At 37.8% G+C, this 18,092-nt stretch overlaps 1 long non-coding RNA gene across 1 annotated transcript in view; it reads right to left on the bottom strand.

Moving 5' to 3' along the window:
• Positions 1-981: 981 nt before the first annotated feature.
• Positions 982-18,092, bottom strand: part of LOC116216888 — a 20,677-nt gene continuing 3,566 nt past the window's right edge. The window contains exons 2-4 of the long non-coding RNA XR_004160513.1: positions 5,517-5,640; positions 4,021-4,120; positions 982-3,520 (exon numbers count right to left, since the gene is read on the bottom strand). This is a non-coding gene — a long non-coding RNA (uncharacterized LOC116216888). The remainder of the gene's footprint in view (positions 3,521-4,020; positions 4,121-5,516; positions 5,641-18,092) is intronic.

The following is an 18,092-nucleotide window of genomic DNA, read 5'->3' as shown; positions in this document are numbered from 1 at the left end:
TTTACAAGTTTCAATATACAACCTAGAAAGGTAAATAAGGGCTTTAATCCAGTCCACACTTGATAAAACCAACCTCTTCCCACAAGCCTGCTGCTGAGATGCACACGTGGCAACCACTGAACAAGAGACAAACAAGGCAGGCAGCCTTGACTTTCAGATATGGAGAAAACCATGGCAGAGTTGGATGTAGAGGGGAATGCTGAAACGAGCTTCGCATATGTCAGTAAGAGACAGCAAATAGGGAAAACCTTATATTAAGAATTAGAATGATAATTCACTTACTGCATGGACAAGTAAGCATTGAATAATCTTGGGAAGACAATCCTTGCTTGCTGTAGTTCACTCTACAAAAGACATAGGGATGGTTGGCGTAAGGGGGGGGGGAAGAGAAATAAAGACATTTATTCCCATAACCCCTCTTACAAGACCTGAACAGATTTCTCTAATGAAACAAAACCCCTTGGGTCTGCTGAGGTCTCTCAGGAGAGCTGTGAGCCAAGGACTCTGAGTACAGAGAATTCAATTTTATGTGAGAGAACAGGCACAGGCCTGTGAAGTCAAACTTGTATCCACACAGAGCCTACACAAAGGCTCACTGAAACAGCTTGCCCTCTACCAGAGACATCACATCACTCTGCTTTGGTTCACTAATCCTTTTACAAACCACATGCTTTCCAATGCAAACGCAGTGAATGTTTTATGGATATTTTCAGCAGAGTTCCCTTAAATCACATAGTTCAAGATATTATGCAGATTGCAAATTATTTGCATTTTGATTCACTAATCAGCTTCCTGAACAGAGTTCTCTAGATGCGATTACTGTCTTCATTGGAATTCAGCTTTGTTAGCCTCCTCCATTTAAGTATATCTATACAGTTAGCTAAAATGACAGAGATTCAAGATTTTTCTTTCGGAATTCCTGAGTTGTTTTTTTTCTTTTCTCTCAATAAAATTAAAAATAAAAGTGTTGTCCAAGATTAGTAAAAGATTTTATTTGATTGTATTTAAAATTAAATAGTCATATTTATGCTGGCAGCTCCAGCAACATTCACAGCTTGAAAAGCATCTGAAAGATTTTAAGAGCAATTTTCCACTTCATGTTTGTTTCTGTTCAGAGTCCATATCCAAGATCCACACACTTAGCTATTGTCAGAAAAGGAGCATAACTCCAGCAGTCCCGTTCTCAGATGACCTTCTCTCTTTCTTAAAAAGCAATATCTTTGAAGATGTGGCATATAGAGTGACAAGTGTTTTAAGTACAAAGAAAATAAAATGAAAGATTCCACTAGCTCCAAGCATCAGGAAATCCAAAAATAGCCAATGTTGAAGAGCTAAGCAGCTCTGAGAAATGTGCTCTTGCTGATTTATATAATGCTTCCTACTGTTTATTAAGACTGCTCTGAAAGTTACGGCTCCTATTTTATTAAGTTGGCCCATGATGTCAGAAGTGGATGTTGCTGGTATGGCTGTAGAGGTTGAGACTTCCCACCAATATTCCATTACATGTTGCTGCTGTGTGACAGATGACAGCATAGGGGCAGTCTGACACAGTGGTATCTGACACAGAAGCGCATCTGAAGCAAAGGCCTGTCACTGAATTCTTCCATGCAGAAAAAACGTCACACACTGACACTCATTGATGCTTGCTGAACATCTATAGAGACCAAACAATAGATGTGAGCACCATGAGGCAGTGGGTAGTATTTCAGCAGTGCAGATTTTGACAAGTGCAGCATGCAGCTCTTGTTCATTGCTGGTGAAAACACACAGCTAATAGTGATGACTACGTTGAAGAAGTGTTGTACCCGTTGTAGCTTCAGTGAAAATAAATAGGAAGGATTACTTCAGTGTGACCTATGTATCTTGGTCATCTCTTTGATAAAAGCTTCTGTTGTGCCAGAGTGAGCAAAGCACACTAAGCAACATACACCAAGCAGGCTGCAACACCACTCTGCAAATGGCAGAGAAAACTGTACCAGTCACAACAGATATGAACTGATTTTCCTCAGAGAGGGAACATGATTTTTTTCCCACATTTGTGCAAAGCACAAAGGCAACACACAGATTCCTTTTCCCCTCTTGACCACCCAGGTTGCAAACAAATCAATCCATGCCAGAGTAGGGCTGAGCACACTCATGACACACAAGATAGGTGGAAAGAAGAACAGGAAAAAGCAGTGCTGGAAGTAAAATGTTTTCAGAGAGAGAGCATTCTCTCTGAGCAGAATACGAGGAATATACCCAGGTTTCCTCTCACACTCTCACTTCTCATGGGAATAAAACAATTCGACAACATATTCCAAGAGACTATTCATAAAGGGAAAACATGCATGAAAATAAAAGCTAAATAGGTAACAATTAAGAAAATAGCAAAATCTCCTGTTCTTGACAATTTGAAATAACGTGACACTGAACAAATTAGGGATCTAAAAGATAAACATTTTTGGTTGAGAGTTTTTAAAAACATGTTCAACCACATGTTCTCATTGTATCACTGCTGAAGTTGGAGAAATCCTTCCTTCCAGACCCATTTTTCCACATCAAATTATAGACACTTTTCTAAATAGCATATACACTATATTTAGATAATAGGACTGAAAGTCTTGCTTTGGTTGTTGTGGCCTCACAATTGATTTAAAGCTGTTTATTTGCAAGAATTGAAGAAAACTTTTACGACCTTTGCATGGCAGGTCTTGAAGTTACTGCAAAAAGCCTTTTAGACTGATAAACTGTAACAATACACAAAACAAAGCCACCAAGAAGGCAAACAGAATGCTAATTGTAGAATTACAGCTTGGGTGAGTAAAGTGATAGACCTGTGTCTATAAATGCTTGTCCATACTTGGCATTTTCTCAGAATAGTTACTTCAGAATAACTAGTTTTGTTGAAACTATAATTACTGAGGTTTTTTGGCACATTTCCATGTATAAACAAAATTTCATCCCCGGAATCCATTTCACTCCTCAGGTTGCTTTCCTTGCTTACAGGACTGTCATAGCGTGAACCTCCGCATCAGAAGTTTCTGGATAGTATTTATTGCCAAAATCATCCCCTTTAAAGCAACGCTAGTTTCTGTAGGTCCAGAGTTTCCAGCCTTACAGTTCTCAGAGACATCTTTTTACTATCTCAAAGAGCATACTGAGTTGCTGTAAAGGTCAAACTTCCCCATGAAAGCTGATGCAGCAGAAATGTAGTCCTCCTGATGGTCTTCCTATCATATATAGGCCTCTGAACTGCACAAAAGCTTGTCTGGTGATTTCACTTGTGTCTGAATATTCAGTTCCTCAAAATTAGTACAGTTTCAAAAGGAGTATTCCACCATGTACACTCATTTAGAGAGAGACATTCGCATTTCAAGAAGCTCTCCTTCTAGCCCAATTTATCTCCAGCACCAGAAGAAAATTAGAGTGCACACACCTACTAGATCTCAAGTTGCTGAGCAAGAGTTCTTGACTTCTAGTCCAAATTTCTATTTGTTAAGGAGAAGTAACATTTATAATCTCCACAAGGAGATGAGACCTATAATGAAAGAGATAAGTTAACCTCCTACCTACTTATTTTTCATGTAAAGTCGTAGGAAAAAAAACATTAATTTCCTGTAAATTAACAATATATTTTACATTATGAGTAAACCATAATACACATTATCAGTATTTCTAAAAGTCTAATTAATAATATCTGTGATATGCTTCATAAGAGGTTTTGTTTAGTATATGTATCCTTATGCTTGTAGCAAATATCAAATCAAGCTAGCGATTGTTTGTTAAGAAAAAAAGAAAAGTGGTTTCAAGGTGTTGCCATTCCACCTGTGCTAAGACCATCAAGTTCTTCCTTCATAGCCCACATAACTCCATTAGCACACTTTTTCACACAAAGTTATAAGTTTTTAAAAGGACAAAGATTAAAAAAACAGTTAAACTAATTTTAAAAAGTAGAAAAATCGCTTTAAAAAGCTCAATTAAACTCAAAAATATTATAGTTTGCAATTGAAGCATAGAGAGAACACTTACGTTTCTTACCTCTATTCTCATCAGAAAAGCTGCAATTAAAGTACATTTTACAGGCATTTATAGAATTGCTCCAGACACAGCAGATATTTTCCTCACTAAAATCATGGGCCTGCAGCAAAAGAAGAGGGAGCTTGAAACGGTCAGAAAACAAAAGAGTTTTTCAGCTATTTTTAAAGCGTTTCTAAACTTCACACCCTCAGTCTTAAGATTTGCCATCATGAAGACATTTATGGCCCTTCATAAAACAACCATAGTAAAGCTTGAACAGAAGGATATATTACTTGAACTCAAAGAAGGAAAGATAAAACCATGGTGCCACAGCACTCCTTTTTTCCCCAAGTGTAAAGAGCTTCACATTGCTTCCTCAGCCACAGGTGCAATTTTCCCTATTGGTCAGCTTTGAACATTCTCCAATGATCACTTCTTAAAGCAGTGAAGGTGCAGTCACCTCTGACAAGAAAAAGCATACCAGTAATGACTCAGCTGACAAACAAAACCAAACCGCTAATATTATACCAAGGGATCTCACCTTATTAAGTAAAAACCATAGGTTACCAGCCCCTTTGGGTCTATCCTACAACCCAAGAAAATGCCCTCTGTATAGAGAGGGGAAAATTGGTATGATCTTGACTGAAACAAGATATCTTGAAAAACACTGGGATGTTATTCTGCCTTACAATTCTACCCTAAAAATACAAAAATATAATCAGCAGTACTCTGCTCCATACAGGATCCCTGCCTCAGTGGCAGCAATAACATACCTTGTGCACAAAATCAATTATACCATAATCTCCAGATAGAAAACAGGGAAGAACCAAGCAAGTTCTAGATCATTATCTGGTCTAGATATACCTGTGTATAAATTACTAGATACACTACATCCATATCCATCTACCTTGCCTGGAATACAGTGGACTTGTGTGTCATCATTTACAAAACAGGTGCCCATACAATGACCAGGAACACTATGATTGATGACAGAAGCAATAAAAAAATCCACTCATCAAGTCTCAGATATGAATAAGATTTTCATAACATGATTAATACTTTCAGAATTATTTTAGCAGAAATATAACCTGTTTATTAGCTTCACAGAATGAGCAGACCTGCTCTCTTTTGACTTCACTCTGTTATCTTGACCTACTTTTAATAAAGATATGCATGCCTGAGCTCCAGTCTAACAGTAATAGGCAGGCAGGTTATTTCAGGATTCAAGGTCAGGCTGAATTTGTCTGGGACAGTGGTGAAGGCCAGCTGGCAGCCTTCCTTTTCTGTTGTGCTTTCTTTTACAGTTCTCCCTTCATGGGGCACGTAGGGATAAGGAGAAGCATGCACATTCATAACCAGCCATCTTCCTTGTCTTCCCCCGAAAGCAGTGAATTATAAAAGAATCTGGACTAGTGCCATTGGTCTACAGGCTGACGCTACTACTTGGCAAATGCTGCCCTGAAGAACTGAGGTCAATGCTGTTTAAAATAAAAATAATACAAGCAAAGGGTACGTACAGCCATGAGCATTTCTTATCTTGCATTAGTTTTACCACAGCTGCTGTTACCCTTTCTCTTAGCAGACTTTCTCCAGGTTGAATGCACATGTTCTAGAGGTTCAGCCTTGAAGACGTGCAAAGCACTGCATAGTTGGGGTAGAAGAACAGAAATAAAATTTTCACTGCAAATGGTATGAATAATGTTCAGTTATGTTTACATTAGACCTAACTCTAAAACTTAGAAAGTAGTAATTCATGGGGAGGCTGTTTTCTAATTTCAGCAAGGGACATTTGCAGATCAGTTCATGTTTACATAGAATATATAGGGGCTGCTCCAGAAGTTGTAACTCTGGATTTATTCTATTGGCACATGATGTCAAAGGCAGATATTGGTAGTATGCTTGTAGAGACTGAACCTTCCCACCAACATTCTGTTACATTTTGTTGCCACGTGACAAATGACAGCAGAGGGACAATCTGACACAACGGCATCTGACACAGAAATACAGATGAAATGGAAATGGGGCACTGAATACCTACGTGTCAATGGCACCCACTGACATTCAATCTGGGGTGCATTAAAAATAATGTGGCCAGCAGGTAGAGGAAGGTAATTCCTCCCCCCACTCTGCCCTGGTGAAGTCACATCTGGAGTACTATGTCCAGTTCTGGGCTCCCCAGTTCAAAAAAAGTCAGGGATCTCCTAGAAAAAGTCCAACAGAGGGCCACAGACATGATAAGGGCCTGAAGCACCTTCCATATGAGGAAAGGCTGACAGATCTGGATCTGTTTGACCTGGAGAAGACTGTAGGTGGATCTGATTGCTGTTTATAACTATCTAAAGCACACGAGTCAGCTAGATGAGAACAGACTCTCTTCAGTGGTATGTAGGGATAGGACAGAGAACAAATAGCCAAAAACTGGAGCACTGGAAGTTCCACTTAAATATGCAGAACTTCTTTACAGTGAGCATTTCAAAACACTGGAACAGGCTGCCCAGAAAAGTTCTGGAGTCTCCTTCTCTGGAGATATTTGAGACTCATCTGGACCTGTGCATCCTATTGTAAGGAACCTGCTTTAGCAGGGAGTTTGAATCAATGATCTCTAGAAGTCCCTTTCAAGCCCTGGAATTCTGCAATTCATTGATGCTTGCTGAAGATTTACAGAGTCCAAACAATTGATGTGAGCCCAGTGAGGTGGAGGGTGATGCATTTCAACAGCTGTGACAGTGGATCACATCCACTGGTGAAGATGTTGACAACTGTAACGTGCAGGCTCTTGTTTATCACTGGAAAAAAATGCATAGCTAATAGTGGTAACTATGTTGAAAAAAGGAGTGTTTTGTAGCTATGCATTTGCTGTCAAATAGTATTATTGTGTTCTTCGTATCTGTTTCTTTTCCATGAGAAAAAAAAGGAGGTATTTTGCAGTCACCTACATATTCTCAAACAACATCATATTGGAAACCTTGAAAACTCATGAGAAAATCTCCCCCTATAAAACATAGTTATAGAATTATTTTGAAGTTCTTTTCACAGTTAAGTACACTTTTCAAAGAGTTTGGCATATTCATTAACCTGGGGAGAGGAACTAAACTTGGCAGAAATAAACATACATTTGATGCATTTCATCCCCCCCCATTTCACTGATTTACATTGTCTCCAATATTCTACTTAAATTAACTTGAATAAGTAATAGCTTACATTTTTGCTGCCTCTTTACTGTCTTCATTTCTATTCTAAACACAACTAGGCATCAATCACAAATGGCACTACCTTGTGCTAGGCATCATAGACAGAATGACAGATAGTTCAAAAGCTCCCAGTGCAAGCGTATGGAAAAACTCAATGCAAGGAAAGGAATGTAGACAAGCAAACCACAATGAAAAGCAATACATGCAGAACTACAGTTTGCTCAGGGCTAGGAAACAGCAGTAGAGTCATTAGAAGTGAATGCAACTGAGTGTAAGGAGAAGGAAACAAAGTGAAGCCAAGATGAAGTGTCACTTCTTGTCACTTCTGGAGCTCAAACATATGAGCTGTAAACTGCAAATCATGATTATAAATCCTGTTAACCTACAGATGCTAAGCATAAGTTATCCTGGCTCCCGGTAACCTCACTTCCTTCCATGTGTGAGGAGCTCTACCTCTGTTCAGCTCCCAGTGAGATCTGCTAATAAATCACTCTCATAGCACCGCAATTGCACAAGCAGCTCAGTTTTCAAATAATCATAGTTTGAAGAATTTAAAAGCCACTCTAGCAATTTATGCTGCAGATCTCACAAGCTTTTCCTCATGAAGACTGTTTCCTTACTAGAAATGAACCACACACCCTCCTTTTGTTTGATGCTACGGGCTTCACTGCAACACTTTTTTTCAAAGGAAGGAAGTGTGACAGCCTTTACACATTTAACTGCTCTTCACATGTATGAGCACAACTGAGAAAAGGGCTAAGGTTATATCACTGTCCTGCAGGGAGAGCTCAGGATGGAACAGAAATCAAATAACAGGAAACACACCGATATTTATACTTTGACAGGACAAAGTGAATGCAACTGTCAACCTTGCTTTTTGTGTCTCCCGTTCAGTTGTGCAACCCCTGCTTATTGCACCTCAGCCCTTTCCTCAAAGTCACAAAAACTTCCAGTCTTCTGAAGACATAATGCAGAAGGGAACCACTGCATTATTCTAGTGTTCTGCGCAAAAGAGATGCAGGCACTGAGGAAAAGTCATTAGATTATCTTGTCTAATCTGTTTGGAAAGGAGATGCCATAGCATATTATACAATTGTTCCTGCATTGAGCTCCACACCTCATGTGATTTGCAAAGGCTAACTCTAAGGTTATCTCTCCTGCTTTTAATAAAATAGATTCTACCAAGGGTATCTTATTAAGGTTCACAAACTCTACTCAAGCCCTTTTAGTTCACTGTTTTGCTGTTTGGCTTGGTATTGCATTGTGTTTTTCCTTATTTTATCATTTTATCGTTTTTAATACATGCATTTAAGTATCTATGAAGTGTCAGAGATCCTTGTCCACAAAGTCATCTAAGACTAGAGCAACAAAATGTCTACATCTTTATAATAAAAAAAATGTAAGGAACAGCAGTGCTTCAAATGCTTCAGTTTTATCTAGTAATTGATAGAGCTGCTCAATAACAACGCTATATAAGAGAGCTTGAGGTCATCAATTAATTTTACTGAGACAAAGAATAAGTGCATCTGAACCAGAAAAGGTTTTACTGGGAGCTGTGTGGAATAATACATATTCAGACCAGAGTGGACATCCAAGCATGATACCAGGTGATGCTTGCTGATCACGCAGTTCTGTCTCCTAAGAGAAAATCCCAACAGAGAAGAAAATAACTCGGAATAAGTTAATCTGTGTTGCCTACATTTGATTAACTTCAATTACTAAGTTAATCTCCCGAGATCATTCCTTCCTCAGCTCCATTAAGAGATAATCCATCATCATTTATGATTCTTTATTTGGATGAATGTGAGGCTTATTGCAAGCACAGGAAAAGTGTCATCATTCTTTTAGTACCGTATGAATAAAAAAGTTGACTTTGAAGTCAAAACAATTCATTCTATTTTTCACTTATGAAATGTTTTTCAAGTTACTCCTTATAGTTTCACAAAAACTTTTCAGCCATTTTTCAGTTTTTCATATATTTGGCCACAGACCCACTACTTGTTAAATGTTTAGAATTTGATGACCATCCAGAACTATAAATTAAGCTACACAATACTATGACAGTTTACATACAAGCAGTGTTGCTTTTTTTTGCTGATAGAGAATATTACTGCTCATTTTTACATTAAATGTTACGGTGTTTGAGTCCATCCTTACAGTTGCTTTGATGGAAGCCTGATACTGCTTTTTCATATTTTCATACTGTGAACTGTAAACCACAGTAGTCACAAAGCATCTTTCTCCTCCAACACACAAAGCGTAAAGGTGACATCCAGTTCTATTTAAGTCAGTTCTTTCATTGACATCAGTAGACAGTACTGTACAGATTTTTTTTTTTATGTTTGAAGGAAAAAAGGAGTGTCAAGAAGGTATATTACTTTTCACATGCAAAGGCAAAAAATATGCCACCACAGAGAACTGAACTTTCTGAGCATCAGCAAGCGAAGACTCAAATCTGTAAAAAATGGAATGATAACCTACAAATTCTTCATATAGATTTGACTGATTTTCCCCAATATCTTTCTGAACCACTTTTTTCGGCATAGTTGGAAGGGATACAATTGCCAAGACATTTGTCCAGCTCAGCTGTACAAATCCATCGTATTTCACCAGTTATTTTCAGCAACACAAAAATTCTGTATTTGTCTTCACATCCCCAGATAAAAAGAGAAATGTTTGGCAAGGTATATTGGGATATTTGTCAAGACAATGACAGGCATTACTTGATCTTTTTCCACCTCCTGACTCTTGAGCATTAAAGCTCTCATCTGATGTCAAAGATAATGAAAATCCTAAGTACATTTCCCATTCTGTTCTCAAGTAGGGACTTTATATGTTGAAACATTCTCAGTCATTAAGTTTAACTATGCAAAGTGCATCTTGACATTTTCCTGATGATTTTAGTAGTCAGACACTAGAAGGGACCAAATATGTCACTGAATTTCAGGATCTGTTGTTTCAAGAAGTCATCAGCTAAAGTCAAAACAGTAAAAAAGGATTCCCACATCAAAACAGCCATTAACACTCCTAAAATAGTTTCAGGAGACGACAAACTACAGATGTACACATATAAAGCTGCTGCTTTTTCCTTTCAGTGCTGACAAACGCTGGTCTTCAATAGCCAGCCGGTCACTGGCAGAAGGGAATGAGAAGAAGCTCAGAGAGCTTTCCTTGTTGCTGCCACCAATATCAGAAACACTCACACTGACTGAGTCTGCATGGCTTGGAACAGATGAAACCAGAACTATTGGAGATGCACACAATATCTGTTGATAGCAGGCCCACTTGTCTCTAGCTCATAGAGGATGAATGGCATCACCCTCTATTCACGAGGCACTTGGTATGGGAAAACAAAACCAAAGAACAGGAGACGCACTGCAGAGAGAAAAGCTAGTAAAAGCTTTAGAGAAAGGCTTTTTCTGGTGACGCATCTTCAGTGGCTTCTTCAGAGCATTTTCTGATTACTAAGCTATTAATTACTGAAGTCAATGAAAAGTGGGAGAAAGCAGGAAAGGACTAGAGTGAAAGTCATTTTCCTCTCACTGCCTTCTGAAAAAATACTTTAAAATGATGAGACAGTGAGATGATCGATATAAATAATAAAGGCAGTTTGTTTTGTCCATACAGTGAAAGAACCACAAAGCTGGAACAACTGCACTGAGACAAAGAGGAAGGAGAGGAAAAGAAGACAGGAGGAAGGGAAGTCTACCAACAACTGAAAAGGCTGAAGAAATGATTTAATGGTGAAAACTATGGCAGTCACAAAAATGAAACAAGAGGACAGACCAGAGTCATTCAGGTAGACAAGAAAACAGACATATGAAAATGAAAGATAGGAAGAAGTGACAGATGTAAGAGTGGGAAGTGACTACAACCAGAGTATGTTTTGGAGTACCAGTGAAGGCACAATTGTAGTTACTACAAAGACAGTTTACAGATTTTTTCATTTCTACATGGTTTCTACAGCAACTTGACCTGACCTGCACATGACTAACCACACTAACAGACATTAGCAAAAAGATGTCCTGTTGTGACTATGCAGATCTTCCCAAGTGCAACCCAAAGCACAGACATGAGTTTCACAACCATCTTTATTACGCTCTGCTCACACGCAGCTACTTGACTGCATAACAACTTTTAATTGTAGACAATCCCAGTAAAACAAGAGGAATGCTGAAGGGGTCCAAGAACCTCAGCACTTTATACTAAAAGGCTTTTAAACCAGGCAATAGCTATAAGAGTTTTCTTCCAAACAACTGTCCCTCGAGTCATTCCTCTAGTATTTAGAAATTGGAGGAGGAATATGTGGCCATTTCACCTCTTTTCAAGTGCTGCTCCAGCAAAGACTGTATGACTATTTACATCATCCACAAGATTTACCAAAGTAGTGAGTTTACTGGAAGGAGACAGATGAATACAGTAAAGAGAATAAGCAAGCCATTATAAGGTGAACTGTTGACACATACAGTACTGCTTGTTCAATATGGATGTACAGTAGTTGAATATTTTCTTTTTCACAATTAACTTTCCCATCTATCAAGTGGTAAGTATTCTTTTAAACTGCCTCCTGAGCTAGAAAAGTTTAGCAAGAGACGTTATGCTACTATCTTCACTTGGAAAAGCTTATCCATTTTGTCCTTGACAGAAATATCCTTCCCCAGAAGCAGCTTGCAGAAGCATGAAGGGTGGGGGCAGTGATACAGTAGACAACTAAAACCTTGACCGCTACACCAGGAAGGTTTTCCTTCATTAAACCACGGCTTATAACCTGTTTATAGCTTTGCTCAACCAGACAAAGCTACCAGGCACTGTATTTGCCTAGACACACAAAAAAACAACAATCCACTATAACTTCCTGTCACCTCAGAGTGATGACACATACTTAAGTTTTGGTGCTAGGACTTCACTTGTCATTAGTAGTATTGTCCTACAGAATCATTTTGCAGTTAGTTCCATTTTCTGTACTGCCTGCAGGCTGTTTTTCCTTAAAGTGAGAGTCATATCAAAGAGTTAACTCTGCTTACAAGGATTTGAGATTTTAAATAATGAAATCTGTAGGAGGAAGCTAAAGAGAAAGGGAATCTGGAACAGCAGTATGACAAATGCCTTAGATCTTCTTGTAACTGATACTTTATAACTTAATTAAAACAGGTACTAGACAACAAGTCATTTTTAATGCCATCTTTTGTAGATATATACAAAACATTTTTTGTATTGTGGTGTTTTCATGAATTTTGAGTCAGAGAGCCTCTTTAAAAAGCACTTCAGAATAAACTAAAAAAAAATAAAACATTCACATATGGTGACAATCATTATGCACATTGGCTCTTCATGCCATTGTTCCTTACATAGAAACAAAGCAGAGGAGGTAAAAATTCTTATTAAGGATAATAAAATACTGACAAAATGGCAAAATAATGAAATTTCTGCCTGCTAAGGACCAATTCTGGCAACAACAGCATCATATTGCCACAATCTCTTAAGAGTGCATTAGTAACTTGAAGTGGAGCGTTGTGGTAGACAGAATGACTCTGAGGGAAAAGATTTGATGGATACTTTTAGTTTTATTTTCACTCATTTCTCAAGAGTTGAAAACAAAGCTCAGCAAGAACAGAAACAAGCCAGTCTTCCCAGAAAGGACAAATCCACAGGCTACCATTTGAGTCAGAACTATATTAGTAGTGTTGCATATGGGTCTTGCAGAGCAACAGCAGTAACTTCTTTGTATGACAAATGCAGAAGTCATTACAGGAATAATAAGAGACTGCCTCTCAGTATTCCATCTTACTGCAGTACAAATTGTTTCATTTCCTATTTAAGTTTCACAGCAAAATAGTGTGAAGTTTATGTAAATCAATAATAAATCATCATTTATGTAGTGGCAATGGAAAACAGGTTGAGAGAGATCTCTGGGAAACCAACACTTATCTTGAGGAAGGGTGTAAGAATGATTGCTTGCTGCAGGGAAAGCATCTTTTACAGAGGAGTGTTTGCTCTGCTTCTAGCAAGATTCCTAACCTACTCAAACTCTGGTTTCCCACTGTCTTTGCCTTTCCTGCATGCGATCCTCATCATTCCTAAAGCAACTGATATTCAACCTTCTGTCAAAAAGACTTGAGAGACAGCAATAAGTAACTATCTACTCTCTGGGACTAACATTCCTATCTTTTCTCATGACAATGAAGCGGTGAACTCTGAAGGTTAGTTTAGATTCATTAAATACAGGATTGTGAGGAATGTGCAACACAGCACAGACTGGATATAAATTGGAGAAGATAAAAATAGTCTGAGCCAAGAGAAAATTGAATCATCACATCATAAATAGATATTACTTGGCTGAAGAGATGCATTTATTTATCAGGGCTAAAATCCAGAATTGTGATAGCAAATCACTTAACTGGCACATGAGGTAACATAATATATTACACAATTATACAAAGCACCCTCCCCAAGAAGCAGAGATGACTACCACTGTAGAGTCCTTGCATATGAGATCTCTAGCACCCAAGGGCCTTTAAGTCTGCAGCTCACACATGCAACTGGCAGGAAAAAGAGCATTTTGTCATACGCACAAGGACCCAAGTTTAAAAATGCCTGAAAATATCAGGGCATGATACATGGGACAGCTAAGGAAACAAGTTCTGGTCTTTGATATGAGCCATGAGGTCATCATTTTACCTAGCTATACAATTCCAATTTCTCTTGACAGACATAGGTTGCTCCAAAAGTAACGCCTCCTATTCCATGGAAAGTATAACAGATACAGAGCACAGTAACACTAGTTGATAGAGCAAATTCTCAACTAAAAAAGAAAACAAAACACTTTTTCTAGTCACCACTGTGACCATCAGTTCACATAGATGAGCTGGTCAAGACTTTCCATTTTGTGGTGTGACAGCACACAGAATGTTTTGTCTTTCACATCACTATTACCACTGCTGAAATGCATCATCCACTTCCTCACTGTTCTCACATCTACTGTTTGTGCTCCACAGACATTCAGCAAGCATCAATGAATGTCAATAGTGAATTTTTTTCTGCATGGATAAATTCAGTGACACCTTTGCTTCAGATGCACTTTCATGTCAGACACGCCCCTCTGCTGCCATCTGTCATACAGCATCAAAACGTGACAGAATATTGGCAGGAAGGTTCATCCTTTACTACCATACCACAAAGATCTGCTTCTGATGTAGTGGTCGACGTAATAAGAGGCATTATTACTGGAGCAGCCCTTGCATAGGAAATCTTAAGCAAAAGTCACTGAGGATAGAGGCATGGAACTATTTATGCCATGAAGTAAAAGGAAAGATCTTGTTTCCTCACTTACCAGAATAGGACCAAAATGGCATTTATTTCACCAAAATGAAAGTCTTCCCAAATAAGACTCCACTGAAGTTCAGACATGACTAACATTAGAGAAATCATTTTATAAACTACTCCTGTGCAAAACTGGTAACTATACAGTCATGCTCCTAATTATCTTTTTAACCTCAGAAGTTATTAATGAAAGACTGCAAGTTATTGTTTTTCATTATTAAGCTAAGACCATATATGGAGTAAGTTTCACTTTACGTTATTTATATTACATTAGATTAAATAAAGTGTTGTTGAGCAGTATTGCTTACACAGAATTCACCAGGCAGCACAACACTACTTAGTATGAAAACAGCACAAGGGAAAACTAAGTTGATGCCTGACCTCCAGACCAGGAGCACATAACTAATAAAAACACTTACCTATCATTTTTTAAAGTGTTATTTTAAAAGACAATTGTGCAGCAGGAACATTTTCATACAATATTATGGAGCTATAGCACCTGAAAGGACAGCAGCCCTAGTCCATCAATAGAAAGGCACAGCAGTGCTGCAGGCAGAGAATCACATTTGTGGATCCTCCACTGTTCTGTAGCAATTGAAATATCATAGTCAGTGAAGATACATCATTGCTGCAAATGATAAGTTATGTTTTCCCCACTATTAGCTACAACATACATAGACATAATACAGGTGATGGAAGCTCTTTAGTGACAAAGCAGAGCTGAATGGTTCTAAATAAGCAATTTACAGGATATAATCAAAAAAATCACGCAATCAGTGCATTTGTATCAGCAGTATTCTGAGAGCATGCAATATAAAAATACACATTTCAAGCACAAATGAGACAGCTTCTGTTGAGTTATATACTTGAGTTCTAAAACTTGACTACCAATATATATACACCCTCTATAGGAGGCTCTTTCTTCATATTTTCACCTCCAGTGAAACTCTCCAGAATGTGTTTGCTTGCTTGTTCCGTGCAAGTCTTCTGCTGATGACATGGGAGTTCTGCTGGAATAGTCAAAATAACTACAAACTCAGCAGCAGCCTAGCCCTCCCAGACCCAGCACCTGTCTTCTAGCCCTCTATAGAAAGCTAGCTTCCCTTACTCAAAATCTTTCAACATCTTCAATGGGCTAATGCACACATACCACCCTCCCTGGTATGCCAGAGGACAAGCAAGTACCATCAAGACACAAGAATTAGAAACAAGGAAGCCCTCTAAGTCCCCCATGACTGCATATTAAGTATTTTGTCTCATTTAAGGAACTTCAGATTTGATCACTTAAGATTTTTTGCCACCTGGCTGTTGCTCACACTTCCTCTAGCTGCCTGTACATTACATAATTACCACACCTGGAATTTTAGAGCTTGTTCTCTAGTTGTATAGCCAACAGCAGTTCTACTGCTCAAGATGCAGTGTTTGCTCTTATGCAATACCCATTCATAGAAGGAAAGCCAAGAAGGGGTTTCTCACGTGAACCTCATGTAATCTCATCCCAAAAGGAAACGGAAACAATATAATGTCCATTTCCAAAATGTGTTTAAATTCATTTTGTTTAATAAATAAATCTGGAAGAACATCTGCTTAAAACCCTTATTAACAAACCTGAGTAAAACTCTGTGTAACAAATGTATACACTAGTATGTGAAAATCAGGAAGGTAAGTGAAGATTTCTACATCATCAGTACATTTGATCTTTTAATCCTGTTAGTCATATCAGCGCCCACATTGTATGAAGTTTCTCATATTTACATGCAGGTATTCAGGTGAGGAGAACAGAAGAGAACATAACCAGAGAGATCATGTTACACTTGATAGCTTTTTGTTCTGTTTTTAGAAAAAACTAATCTTAAAACATTTAGAACTGTAAATAAGTAGCAATAGTAGGGTGAAATATTACTTAGATTGAGAGTTGTGAATACTACAGTTACCTTGGCAACATCTGCTTTTCTGTGTAGCTTTTAATCTACATGAAGTGACAAAACTCAACTGAAGGATTTCAGAAATGTTTTGGGTCTCTAACCGAAGCAATGGAACATTCTGAAAGTATTGTTTTAGTGGACACATGCACATTTTTAATGTATAGAACGAAATTTTCAATAATTAAGTTTCATGAATGAATGCCAAAATACTATAAAAATTGAAATTAAATGCCTAAGCCAAATTAGCTGCCAAAATTATTTTAATACCATAATTTACATTCTAATTGTGCCTGCAATAACTAAACCAGTTCATGTATGAGTTCATCTCAGCACCTCAGAAAACAAAGGAAACTCAAGCCAAGCAGTAAGATTATTGCATCGTGAAAGTTTAAGTTCATCTGAGAGCACCAGACTGGCAAGACCTATTCATTTAAGTCCATTGGATCCTGCACTGAGAGATTTTGGAGTTAATGGAACCACCCAATAAACTACCTCTGGTGACTTGTTTAATGTAGTACCATAGCTGAAGAAATTACATAATGGAATTTGTTTTCCTTTAGTGGCAATATTTACCATTGTTAAAATCTTTTGGCGTATATCAGGCAAAAAGCAAATTTGAATCTAGGAAGACAGATTACTGTATTGAGATTCACTAATACATTCTTGCTGCAAAACAAAAAGAACAATTATCAGATTGGAGCAAAGAACTAAATGACATTTCTAAGGCATTAATCTCTACAAGATGTTAAATTACAAGTAAAACGTCCAGAAAAAAAAAAGTTGGACAATAATTTTCTTGAGAAGTGAGTGACAGAGCAAGTTGGATCACAGAATACACTGAGGAAATGGTTCTCCAGGAAGTGTGGTGAATTTGCTAGTAAAAGTCAGTGAACACAGCTGCCTTGTCATGGAAGGCAAATCAGTCACTCATTTAATTTTTTTTTTTTTATCTCTGTCCAAGCTGGTCTTGAGCAATAAAATTGGAACTAGAAGGATGTAAGTACAGGACATCACATGTACTTTTGGAGCAAGGCAAGAGAAAGGATTCGGTTACATAAGTTTATAGAAAAACAATCTCCCTAATTATAAGGAAAACAGAAGCATCTAATTCTACTTCTGCTAAAAACGTATTAAAAGCTTGGCATGTACTGTGTACATATGCTAGATCCTGAACAATCAATTTCACTGTTTGGATGTACTTTTATACCTTAATTATTCAAAACATTCAAATTAGAGACTATTAAATTCTCCACCCAATCATTATGAACTTGCTTTATTTCCTATACGAAATGAAATGATAACACACCTGTCCTATCTCTTTCAAAAAGTAATATCATTAGCTGTTACCCATATGCAAATTAGCCTTTCAAAATTGAGTAGTAACCATTTTCCAGTAATGCCATTCCATGGTTTGCTATTCACTGACCAATGACTTCTCCAGATTTTCTTGTTACCATTGCTTTTGAATAAGCATTTAAGAAGTCTTTAATTACCTGATTCTGTTCATTTTCCTTAAGAGATCTTAAAGTGTTATTTGCCATACCAGTATCAAATGCTTAAAATACAGCAAGCCAGAGCAGAAACAGTTCTGCTTGAGAAAAACGTGGTCGCTTCAGCATACGTTTTATTGTGTATTAGAGACAAGGGGAGAGTTCTG

Source organism: Meleagris gallopavo, chromosome 8 (assembly GCF_000146605.3).
Source record: "Meleagris gallopavo isolate NT-WF06-2002-E0010 breed Aviagen turkey brand Nicholas breeding stock chromosome 8, Turkey_5.1, whole genome shotgun sequence".
Classification (NCBI taxonomy): Eukaryota; Metazoa; Chordata; class Aves; order Galliformes; family Phasianidae; genus Meleagris; species Meleagris gallopavo.
The sequence above is the reverse complement of the archived record's forward strand: the minus strand, read 5'-3'. Positions and strand labels throughout refer to the sequence as shown.